Source organism: Drosophila navojoa, chromosome X, assembly GCF_054131105.1.
Source record: "Drosophila navojoa isolate 15081-1374.11 chromosome X, UAZ_NAV_1.0, whole genome shotgun sequence".
Taxonomy (NCBI): domain Eukaryota; kingdom Metazoa; phylum Arthropoda; class Insecta; order Diptera; family Drosophilidae; genus Drosophila; species Drosophila navojoa.
The window spans coordinates 13,690,938-13,708,453 of NC_142895.1; the positions used below are offsets into that span (position 1 = coordinate 13,690,938).

General features: G+C 36.2%; 1 protein-coding gene across 1 annotated transcript in view; it reads right to left on the bottom strand.

Moving 5' to 3' along the window:
• The window catches only part of LOC115565476 (inactive dipeptidyl peptidase 10), a 181,940-nt gene extending 167,641 nt beyond the window's left edge, over window positions 1–14,299 (bottom strand). Inside the window, exon 1 of the mRNA XM_089264046.1 lies at window positions 14,289–14,299. The gene's annotated coding sequence lies outside the window, so the exon portion shown is untranslated. The remainder of the gene's footprint in view (window positions 1–14,288) is intronic.
• Between the last annotated feature and the right edge of the window lie 3,217 nt (window positions 14,300–17,516).

The window sequence follows — 17,516 nt, forward strand, 5'->3', positions numbered from 1 at the left end:
CATACGGCAATGTATATATGTAGGTACCTACGAGAATTAGAGCTGTTCATAGAGTTTAGTGCAATCACTTCATGAATATAACACGTAGGAAGTCGGAAGTGAACGAATGGAAGATGGGTCAAACTTAATACATACACAAAAGTCCTGCTGATTATGAGGATACACATACATATACATATATGCATATATATATACATGTATATACCTACAGAACCGCTCTAGACTGCTGCTGCCAGTGACATACTATATATATACGAAGAAAACCTTTATACCCCATAGTGTAACTTTCAATGGGTATAAAGAATGACAGAAGAAACTGATAAATAGATGACAGGGCAGCAGCTGCCAACAACTACTTGTAAAACACGTTGAAGAGTTTTACAGATGGAGACCACAGAAGTTAAGCATGGGGCTCATATTACGAAGTCAAACAGTCATTAATGCTTAATGCTTAAGCGCCACGGGCAATCGGGCTTTTAAGCCAGGCAATAAACTTAAAAGCAAGCTTTCGCTATTAGTGGTATGCATACAAAAAAAAAAGGGAGTTAATTGCAGAAGTCTTACACATTCTATATAGTAAATGTAAAAGAAGTTAAAGATCCGATTAGAACCAAATGTACACACATACATACATATATGTATGTATAAGCCAAGGCGCTTATTTCAATGCTATTTATTTCAGAGCTTGCAAATAACAGCTCTGTTCGCGTGATCAACCGAAAGAAATCATGCTCTCTCGCTCACGCTCTGAGCAAGATGAGCAAGAGGCTTCGTTTCTCTTCGTTTTTGTTTTCTGCTGAGCGCCTTGAGTTGAACTGCTCGTGCGATGCTCGTTAAACGAATATCGTATAGAGCGAGATACGATTGATGCACACACAAAGAAACTCAACAACAGCTCAAAAGCTCAATGCAAACACGCATACTCATACACATACACATTCAACTCACGTTCGCTCTTATTCTTAGCGAACTCAACTCTCGCTAACATACTAATACATGCATAAGAGACTCTTTGCTTCATTTCACTCAACAAAACGGTTGGCAAACGACCAGAGCGAAGCAAAACAACAACAAAACGTTTGCTGATCCGATCGAGAGCGAGCGCGTTAAGGAACCGTTGCAATCGGTTGCTCTCTGAGCGTTTTTTTTTCATAGTGTGAGTAAAATACAATTATTTGCAGAATTTGGCCACGCCTCTATCTGCTTGTCACATGAATTTTATTGGTGAAATTAATATACAAGGAATTTTCATTTTAACTAACTTCTGGTTATATACATAAATATTTGCAGCTAAAACATGAAACTTTCAAGAATTTACCCAAAGAAAATCCATTTCATTGCGAACTTCTTGCATTTTCTACTTTAAAAACTAAACTTGCTCCATTAATTTAGTAGGTAGATAAACAATGGTGTTACCAGAAGAGATAGTGGGAAGAAGAAAGAGGGAGACGAAGAAGAAGAGGACGAGGTAAGCAAACGGACAACCTGAGTTGTTGATAATGATAAACGCAGGAACTAAATTGTGCTGTGCATTGCTGTGGCAACACATCCTGTTGTACTTGACAAACAAACACACACACACACACATGATACCCTCTCTCTCGCTCTCTCTCTCTGGCGCTGTCATCATTTGTAGAAAATCCGTTGTGCTGGAGTGTCATAGCCACAACAGCTGCAGCAACGATACGAAGAATATGCGCTTTACACACAAGTACATGGTGTACCATTTGAGTGTTTCGTTGTTCTCCTTGCTGCTGTTGTTGTTGTTGTTGTTGTCGCTCTGACCATTCAATTTAATACGTTTAAGACCGTGCGCTAAACTTTTGCGCTCTCTAACCCGCTCGCTGCCTGGACATATCCATAGACAGTGAGTCGAGAGCTGAGACGTGCTTTGCATTCGTTAGTTTCGGGCGCCAACTAGTTGCTAGCGGAATTATGGAAGATATATAGGTACATACATATATATATATAGAGAGAGAGGGAGATAGAGAGAGACAGAGTTGATGATAAATAACAAAAGAATGAAAGGGCGTTCAAGAAGAACAAAAGAAAAACTCATTCATTCGAGAATGAAAGTTAAGTTCAATTGAAGTTAAGTATACGCAGCATTGGACAAGGCCTCAAAATTGAAGGCAACAACAACAACAGCAACAGCAACAGCAATATTTAATGACAATTGAAGCGTTGCCAAAGAGATAAACCCACATGACATTTGACAAGGGCTTAAGGCAACGCAGATGCTGCTGCTCCTGCTGCTGCTCCTGCTGCTGCTCCTGCTGCTGCTCCTGCTGCTGCTGCTGCTGCTGCTGCTGCTGCTGCTGCTGCTGCTGCTGCTGCTGTTGCCCATTGCTTTAGTTAATGTGTTTTAGGAATGTGGGCGTGGTCACGCTCTAGCTGCTCATATAAGCCAAGATGAATTTTATTGGATACAATTGAGCGGCGCCCAAGTTTATTGGCACATCATTTGTGCGCCATAGATGACCAGAGTATCTCGACTTGGATACGTTTAGCACCACAATGTGCCACTCACACGCACACGCACACGCACACGCACGCACACACGCACACTCATGGCTACCAAGCAGAAGAGGTCTTTAGCAATAAAGGCATCAGAAACATTGCGTGCCATAAAGTCGCAATCAAGCCATCAGCAATCCGACAACACAGAGGAAACTATCGCAAGCGGAAACGGAAATGCACACACAAACCCATCCACACACACACACGCACACACATGTAGATATATTGCAACATTTGGAGCATGATAAACAAGCAAAGCATTCGCCGCGTTAGGCCCAAAACCGAAACGGAAAGCAAATCAAGCCGCCCGAATGAAAAGACACAAGCAACAAACTGAAGCAGGCATGCTCGACTAGCAGATACTCTGGCGAGATTCAATCTGTATAAATGACACATATACTATACATATATGGTATGTAATGTATATATGTATGTATATTGAGTGACAAATTTACACCGTTACAAACGATAAACATTTATCGATAAATGGAACTTATATTCCATTTTGAGCTCTCATCTCATGTTTGCTATACATATGTATGTGGTATGTAATATATATATGCATATATGAGAGATCAATTCACACCATTACAAACGATAATTCGTTAAACATTTATCGATTAATTGAACTTATATTCTATTTTGAGCTCTCATCTCATATATGCTATATGGTATGTAATATACATATATATGTATATATGAGAGACCAATTTACACCGTTACAAACGATAATTCGATCAAATTTATCGATAAATTGAACTTATATTCCATTTTGAGCTCTCATCTTTAGATTGCTATACATTTACTTTGCCTGCTCAGACCTCAGCTTCAGCTTGCATATACCCCAAACAGTCCCTGTCAGTTTCCAGGGTATCAGCACATAACGCACAAAGTACAAAAGCAAATGGCAAACCGGATGCGTACATCAATTGACAACACTTTTCGTTTCTACTAGGTATGCTCAACTGAGCCGGTTGAGCAATAAATTATAATACAAGCTCAGGTCAGGTGTGCTCGACTAGCATATACCCCTGAATCGAAAGCAGCAATAGATGTATATGCACATAATAAAAGATAAGATTCTTCTAATATATTTATTCCAATTTATAGAAATTTTTACACTCGAAATGAGTTACGAAATTTTGGTTAATATTATTAAAAATTGTCTAATTAGCTCTTAGCATTAGCCAATTAATTAAGGAAGCAGCACAGAAGTATATGAAACTTTTTCTTTGGGGGCGTGGCACGCGCTGCAATCTGAGAAGTTCTAATTGGCTTTTGGGGCCAAAGCAATTGAAAATGCTGGGCAAAGGACGCGACGCTGCGGCCTGGAACATCAGCGAAAATAATATTTAGAAAAGAAAAATAAAGGAGGGGGGAGGGGGATGTCATGAAAAAACAGCAAACAGCGCGAATCTCGAAAGGCTTAGCTAATGACAATTTAAGGATTTTGTGATTTTGTGATTTTGTTATTTACATAAATTTACCCTAAAACGGGGCCGTGAATAGCAAATGCTTTCAGCGCAGTCGACGCGGCTCAGAGGGAAACAAACGGATTTTTAAAGCCATTTGCGCTAAATTTTATGCAAAAACTTCAAATAACATTAAACACTCTAAGCACACAAAAGAGTTGCGGCATTTGGGGACCTTGTCATTTCTAGGTATAAGATATTCAAATTTAAATTTTCAAATTTTTAAATTTAATTTTATTTTGTGAAAATTTGTCATATTTTCATAGATATTCAAAGACTACTAAAAATTTAAGTTAAATTTTATATGCTATATATTTTATATTGTATATATTATTATATTTATTGATAAATTTTTTAAACTTAATTTCTTACACATTTTTTTTATTTATTTATTTTATTTTAAATATTTTGATATTTATATTATGTCTTCATTTAAAAATATTTAGAAGTATTAATACAAAATCGTATTAATCAAAATCAAAATAAAAATAAAATAAATTTAATAAAAGTATAAAATAAAAACAAACTTAAAGTAAAAAAAATATTAAGAGTAAAAAAAAACAAAAGGAAAATATAAAAAAAAAAAACAATATTTACTTAATTAAGCAACAGATTTGTTATATGTTGGTTGTATGATAACATAACTTACATTTAACTCATATCCTTAACATACATACGTATGTATGTCATATGACTTAGTATTATTACTAATACTATATTGAATGATTTATCTGATTATATGAGCTAAAAAATATGTACTATATTGAGTGATTGATCTAATTACTCAATATAGTATATATATTTTTAGCACATAAAGAAATTGCAGTATAGTATGCGGTAAATACAGTATATGCAGTATACATATACAATACTTAGACGTTTATAGACGTTTGTACTTTCCTCAAAAAAAAAAAAAAAAGAGCCTTCAACCGCTGCAAATCCAAATTGAATTGCCACAAAATTGATTTATTTAAAAACTACAGTGAAACAGCTTCAATTCATGAAGCAAAAAAAACAAACTAAAAAAAAAAAAAAAACACTCACATGTACACACACACACACATGCTTACACCTTGGCTGAGTTGTTTACGCTGTGCGTATGTGTTTATGTAAGCCACGCATAAACCTCAATGCCATGCCCGCAAATTTAATACACACACACACACACAAGCACACACAGACACACACATAAGCCACGCGGATTTTGTATAAGTTAGAAAAACAAAAACAAACGGTAACACCTTGGTGACATATGCCAACGCGCACGACAATGACAGTCGACCCCGGGCCAGGGTACAACAGCGCCTACCCGATACCCTAGCCAATGCCCGCCGTGCCGTAGTGCCGTAGTGCCGTAGAGCCGTAGTGCTGCCTTCCATTTACCGTTTGCCATTTGCCGACACAGGCCCTGATAGCAACACGATGCTGTGCCCTGGCTAGGGCTACGGCTACGGCTAGGGCGCACCTTAGTGGGCGTGGCGGGAGCAGATGGAGTCCTCCAGATAATCAAAGTGTGTTTAAAACGCAGCGAAAACAGAGCGAGAGTGGGAAGTGGGAAGCCAAGGGGAAAGAGAGAGATAGAAAGAGGAAGAGCAAGAGCAAGAGATGGCAAAAAAGAAGCGAAAACCGCAAATGCAAATTAGCTGTGCGAAACGCAGGTCCCTTTTATTAGCTAACCAAATGAACCTGATAAGAGCTTAATACAAAAACTTCATTTAATTTAATTAGTTTTAATACAAGCATCAACTGAGCCAGAGCTAAGCTTCAAAGCGACGCTCGCCGGCCTCAATTCTGGTTCATTATGAAGTTGAACAATACAAAATGTGGTCAGCAGAGATGAGCCTTAGATGCGCTATAAAGGATTAGAGAGCATCTGTTAAAGATATACCATTCAAGATGAACCATTCAGGTTCTAAGCAAAACTCGAATTGACAGAGAGCATTTTGTAGTCTAGCAATAAAATTCAATTTTTATATAGCTCGGGAAAACATATAAAATCAGGTTTTATATATACTAAAAAAAAATAGTTGAATTACTAGGGATATACCTACCACTCAGCGGATCAAAAATCCAATACAATCACAATATTGTGTTAATTAACCAAAAGAAAACCTAATGCACTGAAGCAAATGATAAACTCTGATGCTATCTTAACTTTTTTCTAGGAAAATGGGTGTCAAAGTATATTATTTAGTTTTTATAGTTCTATATATAGATCTCACTACAAAAACTGAAACAACAAAACACTTGGGACCCGCTGCCAATGAAAGAGTCTCGTCAACCCTCTGGGAATACTCAATGAAGCTTGGCTTTTCTGATTGAAATAACCGCAGCAGAGGGCTGATATAAATCCAACTCTATCAGAAGACATGCAGTATGAGTTATTCTAAGATATGTCGATTTTTAAATACAAGTTGACAAGTTATTATTATTGTAAGCTACATGAAAAAAATGTAGACATCATTACCATAAAAAAAGGAAAACTTCACTCCTACAATTTTGACCATGAGTGTATATATAGTGTGTATATATCATTCTACAGGCTGTAAGAGTAGTGCCGATATTTCCAAGTCTTAAGTTTCTGTAGCTATTATGAAGTTTCTTTAGTATATAAATACTAAAATCCCAGCATAAATTAAAAATTCGAATTACAATCAAATTTGCATGCTCATAAGCTGATGAAGGGTATATTGGTTTGATGAAATATACCCTGTAGGGTGTTCGGATAGGAAATATTAATACTATAGTTAGTCCACATTCGACGGACCCATCCGGCAATTCTACCAGATAGACCATATTCAAATAATAATTGTTTTGGTTCAAGCAGATATCTCTCAAATGGCCGTCTAGAGACTGTACAGCGTATATGTTAAAAGAGATAGGGCTGCCAGATAGGTCCGTCAAATTTAAAAGTATCCTGAATATATCCTGGCATCTCATTTTAAAAGAAAACTGTTGCATTACTTTCATCTATTCCATAGATAGAGCAATGTATAGATTTAGTCCTATATCTGAAGTTAGCCCTTATCTTATCTATATCCTATATCTTAAAAATAGATATCGAATCTTCTACAAAATAAAACACAATTTCCATCCTTAACTAATTAGCTTGAGCTGTATGAGCGAGTATCAAGCAGTCAGGTAGAGAGTCAATAATTTATCAGTCGTCTCATTCTTTCGCACAGCCCCAAATGTTTCCCATGCGACTCATCGCAGAGCTACTAAGCTAAGAAATCATTTAAATAACAGTTATAAAAATCATTTTGAATAAGTTAAGGCATAAGTGGCTGTGGACCATGTAGGCAGTCCCCCAGGCGTTACGGCCATAAAGCTCTTTGGGCCGAAAGCAAAGCCAAAGGCAAAGGCAAAGGCAAAGCTAAAACAAAACCAAATCCGAATGGGAATGAAAATGAAAATCGGAATCAACTGTTTACGATTTCATGGTCGTTGTTGCCATTTTTATTCATTTTGATTGTGTTGTTTTTTTTTTTTTAGCTTTTGACTTGGGCAGAAAGCTACAGTAAACCCTCATAAAACACACGGCAAACGACATAGTTCAGAATGGGAAATGAGTTAAGGAAATGGTGGGAAATGGGGGGAAATGGATATAGCCGGTGCTAGGTGTAACTTTAGGCAATTGCTGACGATGTTGGAACTTGTATATATATATATGTATATGTATATATATTATTTTTGTTTTCTTGTAGCATTCCTCTGAAGGCTCAGATTTGAGGGCATAACTTAAAATGTAATTTGTAAGAATGTCACGCGGCTCGTGTGAAATTGAAAGAGCTGCGCACGAAGGCCAAGAGCTACATTTAAATCGGGCATAGATTTAGCCAAACAAAGCAACAACAAGAAAATCTCACGTACCCCCAATGGATGCGTCCGAGAGGAAATAAAAATGTAAATGTAACCAGAGGCGCTCGTTGCTTAAACCTCAAATGAAATTATAACAGCAAGTGCGTGAGTGCGTGTGTATGTGTGTGTGTGTGTGTGTGTGTGTGTGTGTGTGTGTGTGTGTGTGTATTGCTTACTCAGCCTGGCTGGCTGGGTGTCAACAAGAAGCATTGGGCATCCACGCTGAATGAAGGCAGATATAAAATGTTGCCCACTATGCAAAACATCGGCCAAGCATATACCATGGCAAATCCCAACACTGGCCGGCCTGCCCCCCCGTCCCCTTGGGCACGGCCCTAACAGAATTATGTATAGAGCGAATAGGCTAAGTAAAATGCGAGTGCTAGGTAATAAAAATTGAGTGCAGTTGCCAAAAAACCATTGGAAAATCCTGTTGAAAATGTTTGCCAGGCACGCAGCCCCCCCACGCCCCACTCTCTATGAGCAGGACCAGCATTACCAGCACCACTACCACTACCGCTACCAGCACCGCACACAATGCTGGCAAATGGTCAAGCCATAAAACAACAAATCTAAAACAAGCGCAAGTCGCAAATGAAAATGAAATACATTCACATAATTTGAATGCCAAAAAAAAAAAAAAAGAAAGGAGGAGGAGGAAGCAAGAGAAAATCAACAACATGCGAAAGCGCGCACAAGGTCAACACTAAAGCAAGTAAAAGTGCTGTACAGCTGGTGCTGATCGACTGAAAGATACCCTAACTAGAGCCAAGCTGGGCCAAAAGAGCTTTGGAAATAAATATGTAAGTCTACCAGGTTATAATCGAACACTAAATCGATTGTTATCGATAGAAAAAAAGTGGATTATCGATAAATTGTGCTGGGCTTGACATTCTGAGTCTTATCTATATATCATATCTGATACATATCTATATATCTACCCATACATATCTACAGAGCTATATATCTAGTTACCAATATGCCAAATCTACCTATATATCTTTGCAAGCTTAGCATGGCATCACTCCAATATACCCCTTTATCAGATACTTACAGGGTATGCCAAAAAGCCAGCCAGAAGTCCCAATTGAAGGGGCTTGAAAGAGCTGTCAACACTTCAATCCTGAACCCTCCAAACGTTGTTACAATAACACAAAAATCTGCAGACATTTTGAAACCCTTGGAACTCTATTGTTCAGAGAGAAGTGAAAGAGTATACAAAAATAAAATAATGTAAAATAACAAATAAATAAATATGAATTCCAAATATTTTGGCTAACAGAAATGTACATATATATTTAAATATCTATATTTTTATATGAATATATATTTACATCATCTATATATATATATATATATAGATGGTTCCCATCAGGTACGTTAATTTGAATTATTAATTAATTTTGTTCAGTTATTTTCGTAGCTTTCGTGGCTTTCGTCCCTTCATTATCTGCCCAATTGCAGCGTGACATGGTCCCCTCATCGACCTCTTAAGTTTCTGGTACAAGAAAATGCCACAGGCGGCCAAGTCTGATCATTAGTGTCTTGTTATCTGAGCCCGAAAATTTGTCGAAGACTCTTTGCTTCACTTTGGTGGAACGCGCCAAAATTAAAGACCCATCAGGGCAGACCTAACCAGCTGTCGAGTGCATTGAGTGAGACCTCAAATCATATATATTTCATATATATAGTGTTAATACGCATTAACGAAAGTGAATGGAGTATATATAACCATAACTGAAGACAGAAAATTTTGAATATATGCCCTTGAATTATCATATCTCAAGATCCGCTGAATTTTCTGATATCTCAGATGAAGTATGGAATATATATACGTATAGACAGCGCAAAATCAATATAAAAATATTACAGCAGTTATAAAACCGCCTTATTGAGGGCGTGGCAAATGCATATAGCAGCGTTCGCGCCATGACTGAGTATTCTGCAGTCGATAACGCCCGATTGCAACTTGTTATACCCTGAACCCATTGAAAATGGGAAATCAGGGTATAATGGTTTTGTTAAAATGTATGTAACAGGCAGAAGGAGGCGTGGCAGACCCCACAAAGTATATATATTCTTGATCAGGGCGACGAGCTGAGTCGATTTAGCCCTGTCCGTCTGTCTGTCCGTCCGTCCGTCCGTCCGTCCGTCCGTCCGTCTGTTCGTATGTTTGAACGCGTCGATTTCAGAAGATATAAGAGCTAGAGACTTCAACTTTTTTTTAAAATGTCCGTATATATCACGCGGATATCGAGTTTATCACTAAAAAACGATAACTCATTCCGATACATTTTTATCGACAAAAAACCTTATCGAAGATCAGTTTAAAAATTATATCTCCTACATCTTTCAAGCTACAGTCTCCAAATTTAAAATGTATATTAAGACGCATGTCATACAATTTCGGTTTTTGTTAAAATTTACCCCCCACCCCTAAATCCACCGCCTCACCCTCATCTTTGTAAAAGTCGTATATCAAATACTAGAGACTTGTGATTCGGTATACACATACATTTTAACATTATGATTACGTTCTGAAAGTTTCATTACGATCGTACGTCTAGAAATTAAATTATTCAACAAATAAGTTCTCATAATATTGCCAACACTGCAGCGCAACCCAAGCGAAATCGCCTGTATATGTGAGTGTGTGTGTGTGCGTGTATTTGTTTGCATGAGTGCGTGTGTGGGTGCTAATTATTATTGAAATATCAGTTGCTTGAAGGGTTCAGGGGATCTCGTAGTCGAGCAGTCTCGACTAGAGCTTTCTTACTTGTTTTTATTTGATTTTTGGCATAAACTTTCAACGATCGCCTATTGACAGTTATATCAATATATTCCTATCCTTTAATACAATTATATTATACTATAGTTTATATATGTTAATTTCTATGTTTCATTAAGCAACTGACTTATTCCCACGTAGCTCCAGAGGCAGCCAAAAACTCCACTAAATAAAAACGAGTGCTAAATTTTAATGTGCATCATGAAAAATTTACTTCGTTCGCAAATGAAGAATGTTGAAAAATTATCAAATATATTTACATATATACATATGTAGGTATGCATTATATGTATGTGTGTGCGTGCATGTATGTCTGTCGATATTGAAACGCATCGCTGTCGCTGGCAATGGGGTCAGCTCTACTTACAGCTGAGTAATTTATAAAAATTCCAACTTGTTTGCTGTGCGCGCCTTTCCAGCCAAATGGCCAGACAAGGGGCAGCGGGCAAGGGACTCCAGTTGGGCTGGCCAAGCCGGAGTCTCGCATAGCTATTGTCCGTGTACGGGTCCGGGTCCGGGTCCGGGTCCGGGTCCGGGTCCGGGTCCGGGTCTTGGTGGCGTCAAATTTATGGCCGTTGGCATTGCCCAATGCAAATTGTCAACATTGGCAAACGCCAAATGCTCTGCTGCCATTTGACTTTTCCCATTGGCTCTTTTGACTTTTTTTGGCTTTACGCTGCGCGCCATTTTTTTTTTTTTAAGTATCAGCAATTTGGTGTAAGAAATGCATTGCACAAAAACAAAAGTCAAGCAACGCACAACACAAATCATCCGATGACATTTGAAGTGCGAACACACAGTTGAGTGATTGAAGAGGCAGATAGCGAACACTTTTCGCACATTATTTAATTACGGCCGCACGGATGATGGAATGGAATGCCATGCCACGCCCACTGGCCGAATATTTGGGGCTCGATGCTGACGTTGTTTAGAGTAAGCTCGAGGCAAGCGAATAATCTAACAGCGAATTCAGCATTCCAATTCGATGATAAAACATATCCAACAGAAGTTGTTGAGGTATACACAGGGTATTCGAATGGGGCTTATGAAATGCAGAAGATATTCTTGTAGAGACTATTTTTCCACAGGGTATTGTAGTACTCATGCAAAGGTCTTACCTGAAGGGAGTGCTCATGTGGAAAATGTTCATGTACAGGGTATTCATAAGTGAATTATACATATAGAAAATATTCTGTTACAAGGTATTCTGAAAGGGTGTATTCATGTATAGGGTATTCTAGATTAGACTATATATGAATGCTTACTGAAATTCATATTTTGTTTAGTTTTTTCATATTCTTAAAGAAATTATTGCAGAAATCTTTTATTTATAGGGTATTCCATCGAGGCAAATTCATAGACAGAGCTTCCATTCACAGAATATTCTTCAAGGATATTCGTACAAGACTTTTGCAAATAGAATGTTTTTTTCGACTGAGTATTCATGGGTCAAGATTCATATGTGTAGAGAGTATTCATTTACAGGGTATTCATATATACGGGGTACCCTTTTATAATGTACTCATAGAGAAAGGTCTTACATACAAGGTAAACTAATATCAGAAGACGAGGAGACGAGCATAGCCATTATCAAAGGGTGTGTCTCGAATAGGAGCTACATTACTTTACAGGGTATTCCAGCCAATGCACTATGGGTAAAAAGTCGATTTTTTTGGCATTTATTCAAAAAAAATTTTGTTTACAATTTAAAATTTTCTTTTATTTATTGAATATATATACTTCAACTAGATTGAATAGTATTTTTTTAAAAATTTAGCGACTACCATTAATATTTTACACATACTCAAAGTCAGCTGTTGCATAGTTGCGTTTGATATATAAAAAGCGCGGGAAATTTTGTTCAACTTGCAATTAAAGTGGAGCTTTTGTGTAAACATAAACAAAAACAAGTGTATAATGGAAAACGTACCTAATGGTATGTACAATAAGTTATTGCTATTACTTTTTGATTGTAATTGTGTTATTGTCCAGTTGTCCAGTGTGTTGTCTGTGTGTATTTTTAGCTAAAAATTAACAAATGTACTTGTGTTCCGTGGAGTATTACTTTTGTGCAGCACACCACTTCACAGAGGTTTGATATACCAGTTGTTGTGTATTATGTCCAGGTTCGGAATCTATTAACCATTCAGTTTAAAATTATATCGCATATATTTTATATATCTCTAAGAGTCTTCAAATATTAATATTTGCTTGCAGTTGAATGAAATATAATAAAAATATAATTTAAAGTTGCTAAAAGTGTACAAAAAAGTTATTAAAAATAATTTGAGCCCACAGGTAATGATTTTTAATTTAATATAATATGTAAAAGGGGCGGAAAATTTGAATGCCACGCCCAATTGTAAAAAAAAAAATCCGAATTTCCTTTTTAATATTAATAATATATTCCTAAAATTTCAAGTTCCTAGCTCTTCATTTACAATTAATGCCAAAAAAATCGACTTTTTACCCATAGTGCAATGGCGAAAAACTACCATATAAATATTTAAGCAAGAGATATTAAGAATATATGACAATAATATGCTAGATCGGATCACCTTTTCTTATCTCTTATTTTCTGCACTTGGAATGGAAATGAAATTCCGACCACAAAAATAAATTCCCAAAATTTAGGTAACTTGAGATCGGATGTCCAATCCTCATATATGTGAATCAAGTATTGCCCCATTGGCCAGAGATTTAAATAGTCTAAAAAGGAAACTGGGTCATAGCTTACAACAGGATATTATAATATGCAAAGTAATTATTGGATAGATATGCTAAATAGAGCTTTAACTTTTCACAAAGTAAATGCCCTTAAAGCATAGCTTTTAAAGATATGACTGCATAAATATGTATGTATTATTATCATCACTTTCACTTTGCAATTATCATATGTATGTATGTACATACATGTAGGTATACGAATATCTTCAATTGACTTCATGTGGTTATGCTCGTATTTTCCTTATTTGTTTGTGGCTTCTAGCTGTGGCTGGAACTGACAGCTCAGCAATTGCAAATGCAACAAACCAGTCGACAACACATTGTAAAATGTATGCAAGAGTAAGCTTCAGATAGGCAGTGGAATACACCCGACTTGGCCATACCCAACGTAAGAATTAGATCGATCGAAATATTTCATTATTTCTTTTTGTGAAACCAACTTGAGTAAGAATATTCGCAAATAAGAGCCAAATATTACATAGAGCTACTTAGCTCCGACTTCAATGCCTGCCTTAGCAGGTAATACCCTCGCTTTTGCCATCCCCAACACAGATGTTATTATATATTCTGGGGTGTGGAGGCTTAACGTCCCTCATGTAAAAATCGACGTTTTTAAACAAATTTCCAAACTGAATTTTCTGACTGAAAATTAGATTCGAAAATCCGATTCAGAAAATATTTAAAGCATAGAAAAACATGTGGATAAAAATAATCATGAATAATTTAAAAAAAAGTTCGCATTTAACGTTTCAAATTTAAGCAATTTTCGTTCAAATTTGAACAATTTGAACTTTAATTTACTAATTGGAAAACAAATTCCATTAAGCGAGTCTTATTATGGTTTTCTCTTCACATTTGAATCCACAAAGTAATGAACTTAAAAAAATATATACATATATATGAAAAGAAGCTGGTCTTACCTCGTCTAAGAACCAGAACCAGAGGGCTTTATGTGCTTCAATTATTCTTTCAGTTGCCGCTAGGAACCACTTACCGCTCTTTACTGTTTCTTTTTTTTATGTTTATATTACTCAAAGCCTTTGGCCTTACACTGAAAACAAATTGAAAATAATTATGATAGTACACTGCGCGAAATGTTTTTGTATTATTTTCGATAGAGTTTCAAGAATTGTTCTCTTGAACTTTCGCGTTTCACATTTACGTCAAATTTGTTTTTATTTTGCAATATTTGATTTGATTTGTATTTTATTTTTATTTGGGGATTGGTGCGCTGGCCTCAGCTAGACGCAAGCGAACGCTGGCGTTGTCGATGCTGAACTGCTACTTGTTGGCATTCGCGCTGTCCTCTGACAGCCCGCAGATGCCAAATGCGCAGCTAGCATAGGAGGGGGCGTAACGGTGCATAGCCACTGTGTGTGGCGTAAACATAGCGTCGGCTTTCTCTGCTTCGTGCTTCTGCTCGTCCTCGGGTGTTCATTCGCACGAGGCTCCATTCGTTTGCGATTCATTTGAATTCGCTGCGCTGCGAATTTGTTTGCTGGGTTAAATGCCGTTACTTTGCAGCAAAAGCTCAAGCGGCATTTGCCACGCTCTCTCTCTCTCTCTCTCTGTTTCCCCCGCTCTCTCTCTTTGTTTATTTCTCTTTGGTTTACCGGCATATTTGAAAAGCTTTCGGATTGTAAAGCTAACTTTCACTTTGAATGAGGCAAAGAGCTTAGATGCTGCTGCTGCTGCTGCTGCTGCTGCTGCAGCTGCGACTGAGGCTGTTGTTCTTCTGATTGGACGAGAAAAGCTAATTAGAATTATAAAAGCCAACGTCTGCTTTCAAATGCCGCTGCATACTTTTATGCGCACAGCCATGGCGACAATTCCTTAGTAATTAATACCCTTAATGAACACACACTGACACACATACAGACACACACACACACACACACACACACATGTATAAAACTCTTTGAACTGTTGAAGCTATTAACCTTAAATATGATTAGATTCGTTAGCCAACTAACCTGAATAAGACAATTCAAGCAAGCACATCGACCAGACGAGACACACAAGTTGAAATTATAAAATTTATTCCATGCAATACTGTATAGTTTGTAAAGTTTCGTAGTTCCTCTTATACTATAGACTTAAATTTGCTATTAACCGACATATGCCTAAGATATCCATAGTGCGATTCTTATGGACTCCAATGTAAATTAAGAAATGTGTATAAATGGATATAACATATATATACATATGTGCATGCATACATGTATACGAGTATATCAACAATATTAAGCTTAATTATGTTTACAGCTCAGCAAAATGTGTGCTATACATACATACATATATAAGGTATGTATATATGATGTTTACACATAATCTAATTAGAATAAACGTTGGTGGAGTAAATACGTCCATATGTATGTGTATCCATATGTGTGCTAGTCGTTGCACACACAGCTGCGCTCTGGCAACGGTTATTCTAATTGGAATTCTACTCGTGCTACGCCGGCTTAACAAGGCAAATGCGTTGAGTCGTTCTGAGACGAGTGAATGACCGCTATATTTAAATCAATTATGCTACTGCTAATCGGGGCGCGGGTTGCTGAATCCTATGTATATATGTACATGGACATTTAAACATAAATAAAGAAGCATAATATACTCCAATTGGAGTATATACACACACATGCCTGTGTGTTTAAATGTCGTCAAAATGGCAAGCTTTTATTCTAATTGTTTTATTTTATAGTGTATATATATGTACATATACAGCGTACCCTACTTAAATAAAATAGCTGGCCATCTCTAGTTGCTTCACGCCAACCTCTATAGCCATCTCACACTCACTCAGTCAGCAACAGCTGTGTCTCACTCTAACAGAGTAACAGCCTGAGTATAAAGGAGTTTACCAACACGCAAACTCACTCGGATAATACTGCCACGGCAACTCTGTGCAAGCTCTCCGCCGCCTCACACCAGCACTGCTATAACAACAGAAGACTTTGCTGTTAAAACTCTTACTGCTAGCTTTACAGTATGATGTTAAACTGGCGATACGTTATATATGTATATACGTATTCAATTATTCAGTATACATATTAGCTGCACCCTACTTTCTATTTATTCAAATTTTTGCTATACCTCTTGCCAATATTCCCTTAACATACTTTTCATTTTTATTTCAATCTCCAATGCCACTTCCCAATAACAAGAAAATTCAATTTTAATCATAAAAGTTTTTATATTTTTCGGTTTCGACGCTTAGCTAAGTAATATAAATTTTTTATTTTACCTTCTTTTTGTATTTAAATATATTTATATATATATATACCATTGTATTTAATTATATGTATATCTACAGTAGTTATTATTATTATTTATATTTATTTATATTATTAAACTTGCTTTGTTTTGTTTTCTCTAGGTTTTGTTTTTGTTTTTCTGTTTTCGAATTCCTTTTTTACTTTAAAACAAGTTTCGATAAAAAAAAAACTCAAAATCCATTTCTTTTACCTTTTTTTAAATAAGACAAATTACACTCATATACATATTTATATATATGTTGGTTTTAATATATATATATATATATATATATATATATATATATATATTTATACATATATATACTAATTTATAGTTAAATTTAAGAAAAAAAATAGTTGTAAAATTAATGCATTGAAAAAAAAACAACTGTTTGCAAATTCAATTTCAAAAACAAAATAAATACATTTTCGCACATGAACTAAGAAGCTAGAAATGAAGCCCTTGCGGCCAGGCGCTCTCAAGATGCAGTGTGTGTCTCTGTATGTGTATGTATGTATGTATGTGTGTGTGTGTGTGTGTGTGTGTGTGCGTTGTGTATATATGTATGTATTTATATTATAAGAGTACAACTCGAATCCTTTGGAGCACACAAATTTGATGCAAAATAAGAATATTACCAAATCCATTAAAATATTTAACAAAATATTTAAGAAATTAAAATACACGAAATTTCAGTTTTGTCTTACATAAACACACACACATATGCAAAATGTTGCTATCAAAAAGCAGTTACAAAATTCTTGATTTTTGTTCATTATTTTTTTTCTTTTTTTTTTTTCATTTTTAGTATTTAACAAAAAGACAGCTTCAAAGTTAAACAAATTTTGGCGCACACAAAAATACTTTTTGGAAACTGTCGAAAGTGAATA